At 37.9% G+C, this 14,046-nt stretch overlaps 1 protein-coding gene across 2 annotated transcripts in view; it reads right to left on the reverse strand.

Annotated features, from left to right (window-relative positions):
- The window catches only part of NEGR1 (neuronal growth regulator 1), a 909,782-nt gene that overhangs the window by 90,983 nt on the left and 804,753 nt on the right, over positions 1 to 14,046 (reverse strand). The gene's annotated exons all lie outside the window — the stretch shown is intronic.

The raw sequence follows: 14,046 nt of genomic DNA on the forward strand, positions 1-14,046 counted from the left end.
CCTATTTGATTACTATGTGTCTCGGCGTGTTTCTCCTTGAGTTTATCCTGTATGGGACTCACTACGCTTCCTGGACTTGGGTTGCTATTTCCTTTCCCATGTTAGGGAAGTTTTCGATTATAATCTCTTCAAATATTTTCTCTGGTCCTTTCTCTCTCTCTTCTCCTTCTGGAACCCCTATAATCCGAATGTTGTTGTATTTAATGTTGTCTCAGAGGTCTCTTAAGCTGTCTTCATTTCTTTTCATTCTTTTTTCTTTATCCTGTTGCACAGCAGCGTATTCCACCATTCTGTCTTCCAGGTCACTTATCCGTTCTTCTGCCTCAGTTATTCTGCTATTGATTCCTTCTAGTGTATTTTTCATTTCAGGTATTGTATTGTTCATCTCTGTTTGTTCTTTAATTCTTCTAGGTCTTTGTTAAACATTTCTTGCATCTTCTCGATCTTTGCCTCCATTCTTTTTCCGAGGTCCTGGATCATCTTCCCTATCATTATTCTGAATTCTTTTTCTGGAAGGTTGCCTATCTCCACTTCATTTAGTTGTTTTTCTGGGGTTTTATCTTGTTCCTTCATCTGGTACATAGCTCTCTGCCTTTTCATCTTGTCTATCTTTCTGTGAATGTGGCTTTTGTTCCACAGGCTGCAGGATTGTAGTTCTTCTTGCTTCTGCTGTCTGCCCTCTGGTGGATGAGTCTATCTAAGAGGTTTGTGCAAGTTTCCTGATGGGAGGGACTGGTGGTGGGTAGAGCTGGCTGTTGCTCTGGTGGGCAGAACTCAGTAAAACTTTAATCTGCTTTTCTGATGGTGGGTGGGGCTGGGTTCCCTCCCTGTTTGTTTGGCCTGAGGTGACCCAACACTGGAGCCTACCCAGGCTCTTTGTTGGGGCTAATGGCAGACTCTGGAAGGGCTCACGCCAAGGAGTACTTCCCAGAACTTCTGCTGCCAATGTCCTTGTCCTCACGGTGAGACACAGCCACCCACACATCTTCAGGAGACCCTCCAACACTAGCAGGTAGGTTTGGTTCAGTCTCCTGTCAGGTCACTGCTCCTTCCCCTGGGTCCCTATGTGCACACTACTTTGTGTGTGCCCTCCAAGAGTGGATTCTCTGTTTCCCCCAGTCCTGTTGAAGTCCTGCAATCAAATCCCTCTAGCCTTCAAAGTCTGATTCTCTAGGAATTCTTCCTCACGTTGCCGGACCCCCAGGTCAGGAAGCCTGGCGTGGGCTCAGAACCTTCACTCCAGTGGGTGGACTTCTGTAGTATAAGTGTTCTCCAGTCTGTGAGTCACCCACCATGCAGTTATGGGATTTGATTTTATTGTGATTGTGCCCCTCCTACTGTATCATTGTGGCTTCTCCTTTGTCTTTGGATTATCTTTTTTGGTGAGTTCCATTGTCTTCCTTTCCATGATTGTTCAGCAGTTAGTTGTGATTCCAGTGCTCTTGCAAGAGGGAGTGAGAGCACGCCCTTCTACTCCTCCATCTTGAACTAATCTCCTATTTAACATTTTTTAGTCTATTTCCTGAAATTCAAATGCTTCACAGAGTCCTTGTGATGATTAAATGAGAAATACATGCACATGAACATAGCACATGTTTTTCCTATTGGAGAATGACTACTTCTCCTTTGCATGTAGCTTTGTTTACAGAAGTATTAAAGATAAACATGTTCTACAATATAAGCCAAAAGAGGTAAGTATTTCCTTTGTCTGTCTCAGGCTACATAAGGAACATGTCCAGTGACTAAGTTCAGTGAATCAAAAGCTCCTTCATGAGATTTGAAATCCCCCAGGGAGATTGGAGGTTATTCATTAAAGAGACCAAAGTAGTATAAGGGCAGTACTGCCCAATCAGTCTCATGCTGAGTTTCCAGTTTCCTAATTTTTGGCTCTCAAACATTTCCTGCTCCTGGTCTACTCTCAGGCCTGGTTCCCCAGTCTCTTACTGATGTCATTAGCTCCAAAAATATCTTTTCAATAAATTACTTCTTATTTAAGTTCTTCATAGTTTGCTTCTGTTGTTTCCTATAAAGAATACTGATTGATAGAGTACTACTTTTCTATTCTATAAAAGATGAAACTAAGCCACAGAAAGATTGTGTTACTATTCCAAAGTCACAAAGCTAGTAAGTAGTGAAGCCATGATTAAAACTGGGTCTTTCAGAATGCAAAACCCTAGTAAAAGCTGTTTTTTCTGCTTAAACAGAGCTGTCTCACTAAGCCCAAATTTGTCTAACTGGCTTTATTTCCCTGGAGTATACCCAGGATGCTCCCATTAAAGCCAATTTGAGTTACTTTAAAATAGGAAGGGCAGAAAACACAAGCCCATACAGTTGTAAAGGAGAAGGATTTCCTGTATTGCTTTCAATTCATCATATCTTGGCACCAAAATGGGATAAAGATGAAATGATTGCACTTTCTGGAGAGAAAAAAAATAGCCCTTCACTTTCAAATAAAGCAATAACCTTATGTTAATCCATGATTTAAACTGAATCACATTATTACTTAAGTACTAATCTATATAACCCACTTAAAATTTAAATGTATGACTCAGATGAATACTATGTATTGTTCTTTATATTATAAAGTAATCTTGGAAATGTCAATGTGATGTCTATTGCAGATACAGATAAATTTCTTGTTCTTAAATAATGATATATTATTTTCTAAATGATTCTTTTGCAAGACTGTGTTCTTTTTTTTACACCAAGATTGTATGATATCCAGCCAAAGGTGACAATGACCATTATATATTTGTTTCGATTTTTAAATACAAATTTAGAACATTTGTTACCAACCTAACTGAAACTGAAATTGCATTATTCTTATTCAAATAATGTTCATAACAATAGGATACAATGTGCATGGCCAATGACGTTCTTCAAGAAAAACGTGAGATGCACAGTGTGACCTAAATGAGCATTGTTTCTCCAACTTTTCATTGATCTGTTTTATCTTCTAGAATAACATTTATAGGTATATAATGTAACCCCCATTAGCCTCAACCAGTCTAGGTAATGTAGTTCCACTTGTGTGTGATAGGTTTAAGAAAGGACTTGTGACAGTTTTGGCAATGAATTAGTTACATCTTAGCAATGACCGAGTCACATCTTAGCAATGACATGTGAAGGGAAGACAGCCATGGGATTTGGGGAAATGTTTCCTCAAGATGAAAAGAAACACAGAGAAGAAATGGCTCCTTTTCTTCCTTTGGAAATGGATGTGTCTACATGGAAAGCCTGGAACTGCAGCAGTCAACCTGTGATGATAAGGGCCGTTAGCCCAACACAGAGCAGAATTAATGGAGAGAGCATAATCTTTGAGTCACTGAATTAACTAACTCTGGAGCTGCTTTCTTGTTATGTGAAATAATAATGTTTCCTTATTGTTTAAGGAACTTTGACTTGGCATTTTCTTTTACATGCAGCCCAAAGCACCCTAACTTATACGTGGAGCAAGTATTTCACAGATCTCAGTACATTGACTGGCTCAAAGCAAGTGTTCAAGTAGTATTTATTAAATAAACAATGAATGCAAGGAAGTTAACATTATTTGGGACTTACAGATTGAGGAAACATTAAGAAATCCATATTTATTTGGGATAATGATGATAATAATAGAGAGTGACTACAAGGAAATAATGGATATAAAGTAAGTGGTATGACTGGGGGAAAAGACAGGAAAAGGTACATTTTAGAACCTCTAGTGACCACCTCAGGGCTTGACCCTTTTTTCTTGAAGTGAAAACATGAATTCACAGCAGAGTGTTTTTCTCACCCTCCATCCTAGTGTGGATGGCATTCAATCCTTTCATAGCAAAAGTCAGCCCCTCCACATTTCTAGCACCATACTAGCAAACTTTCTCTCATTCCCAAAGGGCTACAGTTTCAAAATAGAAAAATAGGACAGCCACCAAATGCATAAAATATAAACAAAACAAAAACAAAACAGAAGAATGTGCTTATTGGCTTTTCCTTCTATCAGCATTCTAGGAGAGAGACACTTGTCTCTTGCAGGCTCATTTAGTTGGGCATGGAGAAAATACAAACTGAAATGCAAGGAAGAGTTTCAGATGAGGGAGGAAGGTACAGACAGCACTGAAGAGAGAACCTATCTGCCTCTGTAAGTATACCTGAGGCACATGGTACATTTTCCTTCTAATGAAAAGTTCTAAACCATTTACAATAATGTCAGTATCTCTTGAAAATTATCCATTAAGCCTTTACTGAAAACACACAAAAGCCTTTTCTCCATCCTCATTATCAAGACCTCATAATCAGCCAGACCTTTGATCTTGAAACTCTCACTTTCAAGTATCCATAACAATGCACTACCCTGATCTTTCTCCTGTTTCTCCAACTCCTAGACTCCTAATTCAGAAAACTTCCCCTCTCTTCTCCAAGCCGTCAGCCCTCTCTTGCTATTTTTTTCTCCATATGCTTACATTTTTTATATTTAAGTAATTTAATACCAGAATATTTACTGGAAATGTGCTACACACAAAACTGGTTTGGTAAAATAAAAGAATATATGAAACTTTGACCCCATTCTTAAGAATCTCAAAATCAAGTTTAGGAGAAAGATACTTAAGTAGTTCTAATATAAGACATATTGTGATAAATGCCATAACAAAAGTCTTTAAGCAGGCTTCCCTGGTGGCGCAGTAGTTGAGAGTCCGCCTGCCGATGCAGGGAACACGTGTTCGTGCCCCGGTCCGGGAAGATCCCACATGCCGCGGAGCGGCTGGACCCGTGAGCCATGGCCGCTGAGCCTGCGCATCCGGAGCCTGTGCTCCGCAACGGGAGAGGCCACAACAGTGAGAGTCCCGCGTACCGCAAAAAAAAAAAAAAAAGTCTTTAAGCAATGAAAATAGAAGTCACTGGCCTCCCACTGGAGTCTAAATGTTAAATGTCTCACCATGTTTAAGAAGACTTCACCATCTTTCCTCCAAAAATTGTTCTCCATTGTGATGACTGTTTCCACTAGCAGTTCCACAGTTAGCCTCGTCACTCACACTTGAAAGATGGGTATTCTTTGCATTTTTCTCAGTTTGCATTTTTCTCAGATTCATGCTCCCCATCTAACCATTCACCACACTCTGTTCATTTCTTTTTTGAAATGTCTCCTTTATCCTTCTGTTGTATGGTCATTGCCACCTCCCTAGTCCAAAATTGGATCACTTTATACCTATATTCCTGCAGTTTCGTAGCAGATGTCTATGGACCCAGGCCTTCCCTCTCCTAAATTATCCTGTCTATTTCAAAGAACCACAGAATTCTAAAATAGGAAGAGATATTGCCCTCCAATGCAAAAACCTCTACAAATTAATTTGGAAATGTAGGTTAGTAGCCATCCACTACCTGAATACTTATTGATGGAAAAATAATTTCTCAAAACATTTATCATTTAATTTATACATTATTTTAATTGACAGAAAAATGTCCTTTATATTGCCAGATCTATATCTTTTTTGCTTTATTTTTTCCTCCCTTCAATCCTAATTTTGCTTATCTGAAATATGAAATTCCATCAGGCCTTTGAAGAAAGCTATTTTGTCTCTTTAAGTTCTGTTTTTGAAAAATTTATAAATATACACTGTTCCCATAATTGGGCCTGATATGAATTTTAGGCCTCACCATTTTGACTGCTCTCCTGTTCGTACTTTATAATTGCCAGCATTATTTAAAATGCAGGGTCTAGAAATAAAGAGAATACTCTGAAATTGCTTTATGTAGAGTTTTCGTCATTCTGTTTATCCCACAAATTCAAGAATTTTAAATATTTCCAATTGTTATTGCTTCAAAGCACAACTCGTCAGCTCTACTTGACTTTTAAGGCCATTCAGAATCTGTGTCCTTTGTTCTAGCCCAAATCATTCATCTTCAGTTTTCTATAAAGCATCTCCTTCTTTAGCTAAACTGGGATTCTCATGTTGGCATTCTCTTTCATTGTTTCACTTACATTTCCAAACCTGTCCTTACACTTATCCTTTTGCTTGGAATGACTTACCTCCTCTCTACCTATCTTAATCTTCTCTTTCCTTTAAAACTCAGTTCCAGACTGTGTAGTATAGAATCTGGACTCAGCCAAAGAGAGGATTGGACTCTGCCCTTGGCTCCTGGGTGGAGATCTCTAGGCCCCCAGAATGTCCTGCCTGATAGAAGGGTTTTTGTTTGCCTGGGGTCTTTGGCCACCACCAGACAGTCTAATAATGTGATGTAGGACGGGGACCACACTGTATCGGTTCTGACCTCTGGAAGAACTGATGACGAAAGGTAGCCTGACCTCTGTGAGGGGCTGGAGACTGAAAGGTAGTCACATGGGTAGGACGTAATTAAGCCTTAATAAAAACTCTGGACACCAAGTGCTCAAATGAGTTTCTCTGGTTGGCAATACTCTGTGTGTATCCTCACACATTGTAGCCAGAGGAGGTAACACTATCCGTGATTCCACAGGGAGAAGATAGCCAGAAGCTGTGCATTTGGACCCTCCCAGACTCTGCCTTATGCATTTCTTCCTTTGGCTGATTTTCTATATCTTTTATTAACCATGAGCATAATAGCTTTCAATGAGTGCTTGAGTCCCTCCAGTGGATTATCAAACCCAAAGATGGATCCTTGAATTCACAGCCAGCTGGTTTGAAGTGATGGTGATCTTGGGGACCCACAAACTTGTGGCTTATGTCTGAAGTAAGGGCAGTCTTACAGGGACTGTTTCCTCAAACTGTACAGTTGGTTAAACACATTGCACAGACCCACTTCCTTCTCGAAGCACGCTTCAAGTACTATCTCCCTCACTGATATCCTCTTCCTCTAACTAACTATAGTATTTATATTAGTATCACAAAATCTGTCACTAACATATATTATTGCAGGTAGGTAATAAACAAACATTCTAAGCAAAGGTTTGGATTTTGGTAACCAAAGAAATTTAGTAATCTGGTAACTTCTGAAATGAGGGGGAAGTAAAAGAAGGGAAGAAATGACTATCTGTATAATGCTATATAAAAGTGTCAGAAAAAGAAGGCGGCAGTGATACCAGCCAGATGATATTAGCATCTTCCTAAGGAACCACTGCATTAAAGAGATAGTTCAACAGTTCTACCAACATTTATTGAGCACATGGTAGACATCAAAAATGTGCCACCAACTCTCTAGGGATGAATACCTAATGAAGGTAACTGATAATTGTTCCAACATTTTTTTTTAACATCTTTATTGGGGTATAATTGCTTTACAATGGTGGGTTAGTTTCTGTTTATAACAAAGTGAATCAGTTATACATATACATATGTTCCCATATCTCTTCCCTCTTGCATCTCCCTCCCTCCCACCCTCTCTATCCCACCCCTCCAGGTGGTCACAAAGCACCGAGCCGATATCCCTGTGCCATGTGGCTGCTTCCCACTAGCTATCTACCTTATGTTTGTTAGTGTATATATGTCCATGTCTCTCTCGCGCCCTGCAACATTTTGTTTTTTGACAGAAAATTATTCCTTTCTCTGACTGGTAGCTTAATTCTTTATTAGAATTTTTCTTATCTCCTTTTCCCATGTAAGATGCCAATGGTCAGTGTGGGGCTCCTGCCCAGTTTAACAGAAAGGGATAATTCTATGTGACGTATTATATTCTAAAATATACGGAAAGAGTAGTCATGAGCAACACATAAATAGAGCAAAATGGAAATAGGGCACAAGAAACCAGAAGGAATAGAGGAATTAAATGGCCAGAAGTGGGCTCCATTGGCATCTGCAACTAATTTGGGGAATACAGCCATGGACACTTAGAAAAGTCCTGAGATCAGAAATGGTGATGAACTGATTCCTGGTTTGAGCACAGCAGCAGGTGGTGAAACAGGGGATGGAAAGAATGAGGTCCTTATTGGCTAGAAGTTTGATATCCTTTCCTTGTATAATACATCTTGCTTTCCTGGTTTTATTTTTACTTCTCTGAGAACTGTAAGGGGATCAGGATTCACATTTCCTTGGGCTGGGATTATGACAAACTACATTCTTTTTTTTTATCCCAAGATAATGCATTTCAGAAAGAAAAACATCTCAAATAGGCATCCTGGAGGGTCCTGAAGGACCCTAAATTGGGACAATTCTGTAAAAACAGAATGTTTGATTATCTGCTTGTTCTCTCAAATAACACTCCAGATCCTGGCTGAGCAAGGGAGATGTGCAGTAGATCAGTAACAAGGCAAGAAATCATTATTTACCTGCTAGAGTCCTATGATAACCTATCAACGGAATAAATGTGTAACTCCCTACTTTATAAGCAGTCATCACATTCCACTAGACCCCTTCATAGATAGTTAAACCACCTGCAACTTTGCTCACATCCACCCTCAATACTGGAAAATGGATCAATCAAAATAAAGCATTCGACTTTGATGTGCTTAATCTGGTTTCTGTTTGAAGCATTAGCTTTTATGAATTAGATAAGCAAAACATAGTGTGTCCAGTTTCATAACGTTATCTGACTCCAACATACTAGAAAGAATTGGGAGAAAAGCTTATTAATGTTGAAATTTCATATAAGAAATGCATCTTTAGTTGAAGTCATAGCTAGTACTTTACATACTGGGTTGATAAGTACCAATCAACTGGCAGATGGTGCTGTTCTTGGGTAAAGAGAAACTGTTCTTTCTGGTTAAAAGAGATGCATTTATTCAGCAAACAAAATATATCTTTATGAGATTCTATATTCAAAAGTTTTCTGAAATAATACCATATGTTAGTATAAATATATGTGGAAATATCAGGACTAAACCAGCAAATTGTTTGAAATACGTATTTCTATTTTCAGCAGAAAATTTTATAGTTTAAAATTTTTTTCCAAATGTGCTTAAGACAATTTGAGAACCTTTTTGAAGCTGAGGGTTTTTAATATCTTTTATTTTTTTTTATTTATTTATTTTTTAACATCTTTATTGGGGTATAATTACTTTACAATGGTGTGTTAGTTTCTGCTTTATAACAAAGTGAATCAGTTATACATATACATATGTTCCCATATCTCTTCCCTCTTGCGTCTCCCTCCCTCCCACCCTCCCTATCCCACCCCTCCAGGCTGTCACAAAGCACCGAGCCAATATCCCTGTGCCATGCGGCTGCTTCCCACTAGCTATCTACCTTACTACGTTTGTTAGTGTGTATATGTCCATGACTCTCTCTCGCCCCGTCACAGCTCGCCCTTCCCCCTCCCCATAACCTCAAGTACGTTCTCTAGGAGGTCTGCGTCTTTATTCCTGCCTTACCCCTAGGTTCTTCATGACACTTTTTTTTTTCTTAAATTCCATATATATGTGTTAGCATACTGTATTTGTCTTTTTCTTTCTGACTTACTTCACTGTGTATGACAGACTCTAGGTCTATCCACCTCATTACAAATAGCTCAATTTCGTTTCTTTTTATGGCTGAGTAATATTCCATTGTATATATGTGCCACATCTTCTTTATCCATTCATCCGATGATGGACACTTAGGTTGTTTCCATCTCCGGGCTATTGTAAATAGAGCTGTGATGAACATTTTGGTACATGACTCTTTTTGAATTTCGGTTTTCTCAGGGTATATGCCCAGTAGTGGGATTGCTGGGTCATATGGTAGTTCTATTTGTAGTTTTTTAAGGAACCTCCATACTGTTCTCCATAGTGGCTGAACCAATTCACATTCCCACCAGCAGTGCAAGAGGGTTCCCTTTTCTCCACACCCTCTCCAGCATTTATTGTTTCTAGATTTTTTGATGATGGCCATTCTGACTGGTATGAGATGATATCTCATTGTAGTTTTGATTTGCATTTCTCTAATGATTAATGATGTTGAGCATTCTTTCATGTGTTTGTTGGCAGTCTGTATATCTTCTTTGGAGAAATGTCTATTTAGGTCTTCTGCCCATTTTTGGATTGGGTTGTTTGTTTTTTTGTTGTTGAGCTGCATGAGCTGCTTGTAAATTTTGGAGATTAATCCTTTGTCGGTTGCTTCATTTGCAAATATTTTCTCCCATTCTGAGGGTTGTCTTTTGGTCTTGTTTAATATCTTTTATGAGATCAGATGACTAAATTACTTTCAAGTAATCAAGGTAGCTGATTCCCCAGAGTAGAACTGATGTGTTGTTTCCCTAAATTTTGGTGGTTTAAGCACTCATATTTTGTTTTGTTTTAAATATATAATCACTACTTACTTAAGAAGCTAAATAGAAAAGATGAAGAAAAAATACATAATTGTAAAATATACAGATGTAAATACCTTCATCATAGGGAAAGAGGAACATAGATCAAACAAAATATCTCAGGTAAAATAAAAGTAATGTTTTCTATGAATAAAATCTCCTTTTCCATTTATTAATATCTGTTTCATTCAGAATAGAATGTTAAATTATATAATTTTTATGTTTCATTCAGAATAGGATGCTAAATGAGATGAAAATTTATATCTTTTTTTTTTTTTTTTTTTTTTTTGCGGTACACGGGCCTCTCACTGTTGTGGCCTCTCCCGTTGCGGAGCACAGGCTCCGGACGCGCAAGGCTCAGCGGCCATGGCTCACGAGCCCAGCCACTGCGCGGCATGTGGGATCTTCCCGGACCGGGGCACAAACCTGTGTCCCCTGCATCGGCAGGCGGACTCTCAACCACTGTGCCACCAGGGAAGCCCAGAATTCATATCTTTTTACATTACAGAAACAAATGTATGCTGAATTAAAACTTATGAGCTAATAACCCCCATGGTCCCTAACACAGTACTAAAAACTCACATGAGTTTATTAATAATTATTGAAATGAATATTGTTTCTGTAAGTCTGAGCTTAAGCCTGTCTAATAAAATGTACAAACAGAAAAACAGGGACTGCTCTCACAGCTGAGAGGTAGTGGTCATTTAATATCCCATTTTCTTGGAATGGTTTGGCAATTCTCAGCATGTGTTACGATGAAGTTTGTTGCATTCAAAATCACAACACTGAAAACATGCCTTTATCTCTCTCAAACCCTTCCTTCTGGGTTAGGAAGTATCCTGCAGTAAGACAATGTGATGGACTAGTTGACTTCCCAAGGTCTATTAATCTGTGAAGTGAAAATTAATATCCTTTCATCAGACGAGGCTGGTATCCAATTATCAGTAGAGCAGATGTTGTGCTTTTCTGCTGGGTATAAAGAAAAGGGATGTGTATATCATGCTTCAAGAGGTGTACCAATATAAGTAGGACATTCACACTCTGCCTTGCTACTCTCCTGAAGGTAAATTGCTCGAGTGTGCAGCAACCTCCTGCAGTCCCTCCAAATATCAGAAATGAAAAGCACAGCTATGAAAGGTCCAGGTTTGGCTCTCTTCATCAGTAAATTATGGGAATGTAACTCATACAGCTGCTGTGGGTACCTGCTGTCTGCCAGATCCCCTTCTTCCATTTCTTCTGCTCCCTGGGTATAGCCAGTCATTTCCAAAAGGTAATTTGCAGTTGATTATGCAATCTGCCAAACCCAATCAATGTGCTTACTCATGACCACTCATAAGATTATTTGCCTTAATCACAGGAGACCTCCAGGTGATTACACCACCGCAGGGAGTATATTCAGTGGAGATAGTTGTGGGGGGTGCCCACTACCCAGCTGCCTGCTGGGTCTCTTGGCTTCCATTATTTTCATCCTTTGGATGCAGCCTGTTCTATCCAAAGCCGCTTCAAAGGCAAACCCATTCGCTGTCACTGAGAAGCCCTTTGCTGACTACTGACTTCTGAGGCAGCAGGATAAATACAAAGACCTTGAGGACACTTCAGGATTCAGGCCTCTTTTGCTTTATCTCTTTTTAAAAAATATATATTAATATTAGTTTTCAGCAAGAGTTTATTCTCTTCTGTGTAGCAAAATAAACTTTCCTTAGGTGTCTAAAAGAATGATCTTTTAAAAATCAGACCTTTTGTTGGAATTTATTGGGTTTGTGATACCTCTCCATGTGTGTAAATCACTGTTTGATTTTATTTTGTATTCATAAAATTCTTTTTTAAAAATGAACTGGATCATCATATTTCAACATATACACAGGGATTGTGACTTATAGACCTTGGAAGTAGACAACCACTTAGTGCAGAGAAGGCAAAGATGTACCATGTGTGTTGCTATTCTCCTTTCTTTCTTCACACATCATATATATATATCTATATATATATCTATATATATAGATATATATATGAAGAAAAAATACATAATTGAAAATATACAGATGTAAATACATTCATCATAGGGAAAGAGGAACAATAAATCAAACAAAATATCTCAGGTAAAATAAAAGAGTACTGTTTTATTATATGAGTAATATTTTACTCATTAAAAATATCATATTAAAAATATATTACTCAAAGAGTAATATTTTATTATATATATTTATTTTATTATATAATAAAACATTATGTTTTATATATATATATATATATACATATATATATATATATACACATATGGCACTATGATAGGCACTAAGGATGCAACAGAAAACAAACAAGACAATGTTCCTGCCCTCATAGTACTTACATTCTAGTGGGGATAGAAACACTGGTACCCTTATCACAGCATCATTTCTTCTTGAGCCCTGACAGAGCTTTCCCAACCTCGGCTTCACTACCAATCAAAGAGCGTGTGCATGCAGAATGATATCTATCAGTCACCTCTGATCTAGTGCAGTCTATCAGTGATAGAGAAGAAGCTCAGCCACAAAACAAAGTTCATACTGCATTATACTGAAACACCCAAATCAAAATATTTAAGCCATAATAAATGCCAGATCAATGTATGGACCACTGACTGTTCAACCAAAACCTCTTCTCAACACTTAGTATTATTGAACCGCCAAATAATGTGATTCTGTTTATTGACTTAAACTTCAATTTTACAAATATAACTGAAAATGTTTATTTGTTAACAAATAACAGAGAAATGTTCATGAACCAAAAACTCAAACATAATACCAAAAAAATCAGTTGTATATTTTCTTCTGTACATACAAATATATTTCAGGAAAATGATCTGTGATTAAATTTTAACTCAACATGTCATAGATTAATATGGCTACAGTTGTATTATATACATTATTGTCAATGATATCTTAGTTTTTTTTTTTTTTTTGGTACGCGGGCCTCTCACTGTTGTGACCTCTCCCGTTGCGGAGCACAGGCTCCAGACACGCAGGCTCAGCGGCCATGGCTCACGGGTCCAGCCGCTCCGTGGCATGTGGGATCTTCCTGGACTGGGGCATGAACCCGTGTCCTCTGAATCGGCAGGCGGACTCTCAACCACTGTGCCACGAGGGAAGCCCTTAGTTTTTTTTTTAATTTAATATTTATTTAATATTGGGGTATAGTTGGTTTACAATGTTGTGTTAGTTTCAGTTGTACAGCAAAGTGGTTCAGTTACACATATACATATATTCATTCTTTTTCAGATTCTTTTCCCATATAAGTTATTACAGAATATTGAGTAGGGTTCCCTGTGCTATATAGTAGGTCCTTAGTGATTATCTATTTTATATATAGTAGTATGCATATGTTAATCCCAAACTCCTAATTTATCCCTGATAACTCAATGAATAAAATAAACTTTAACTTACTATGAAGTAAATATTTTCAACAAGATAATGTAATTTGAGGTCTAAATGACCCCACTATCTGGAATATTGTTGAAGGTCTCAACCATCAGTTTTCTGGATTGTCAAATAGATTTGCTCTGAATAGAGAAACATTAAACCAAGATTTTATCACCTGACTCTGCTTCTAATATCTGTATGACTCCAGACAAGTTATTCAGTCTTGAAAATACTTAGTTTATCTATCTATAAAACGGAAACTAGGTGGTCTCTCTGGGCCCTTTACAAATAAAAAACAATGCTTCTGTGTTAATACAAATATGTCTACTCCTTGGTAATATGTCAAAGAATGCCAAAATATATAACATGAGAGCGAAAAAACAACATTCATAGAAATATAAATAGAAAGAAATTTCATGAAGCATAAGTACAAATGAGAAGGAGGAAAAAATACAGGGACCATTTATAAATCTGC

The sequence above is a fragment of the Pseudorca crassidens genome, chromosome 2, assembly GCF_039906515.1.
Source record: "Pseudorca crassidens isolate mPseCra1 chromosome 2, mPseCra1.hap1, whole genome shotgun sequence".
Lineage (NCBI taxonomy): Eukaryota > Metazoa > Chordata > Mammalia > Artiodactyla > Delphinidae > Pseudorca > Pseudorca crassidens.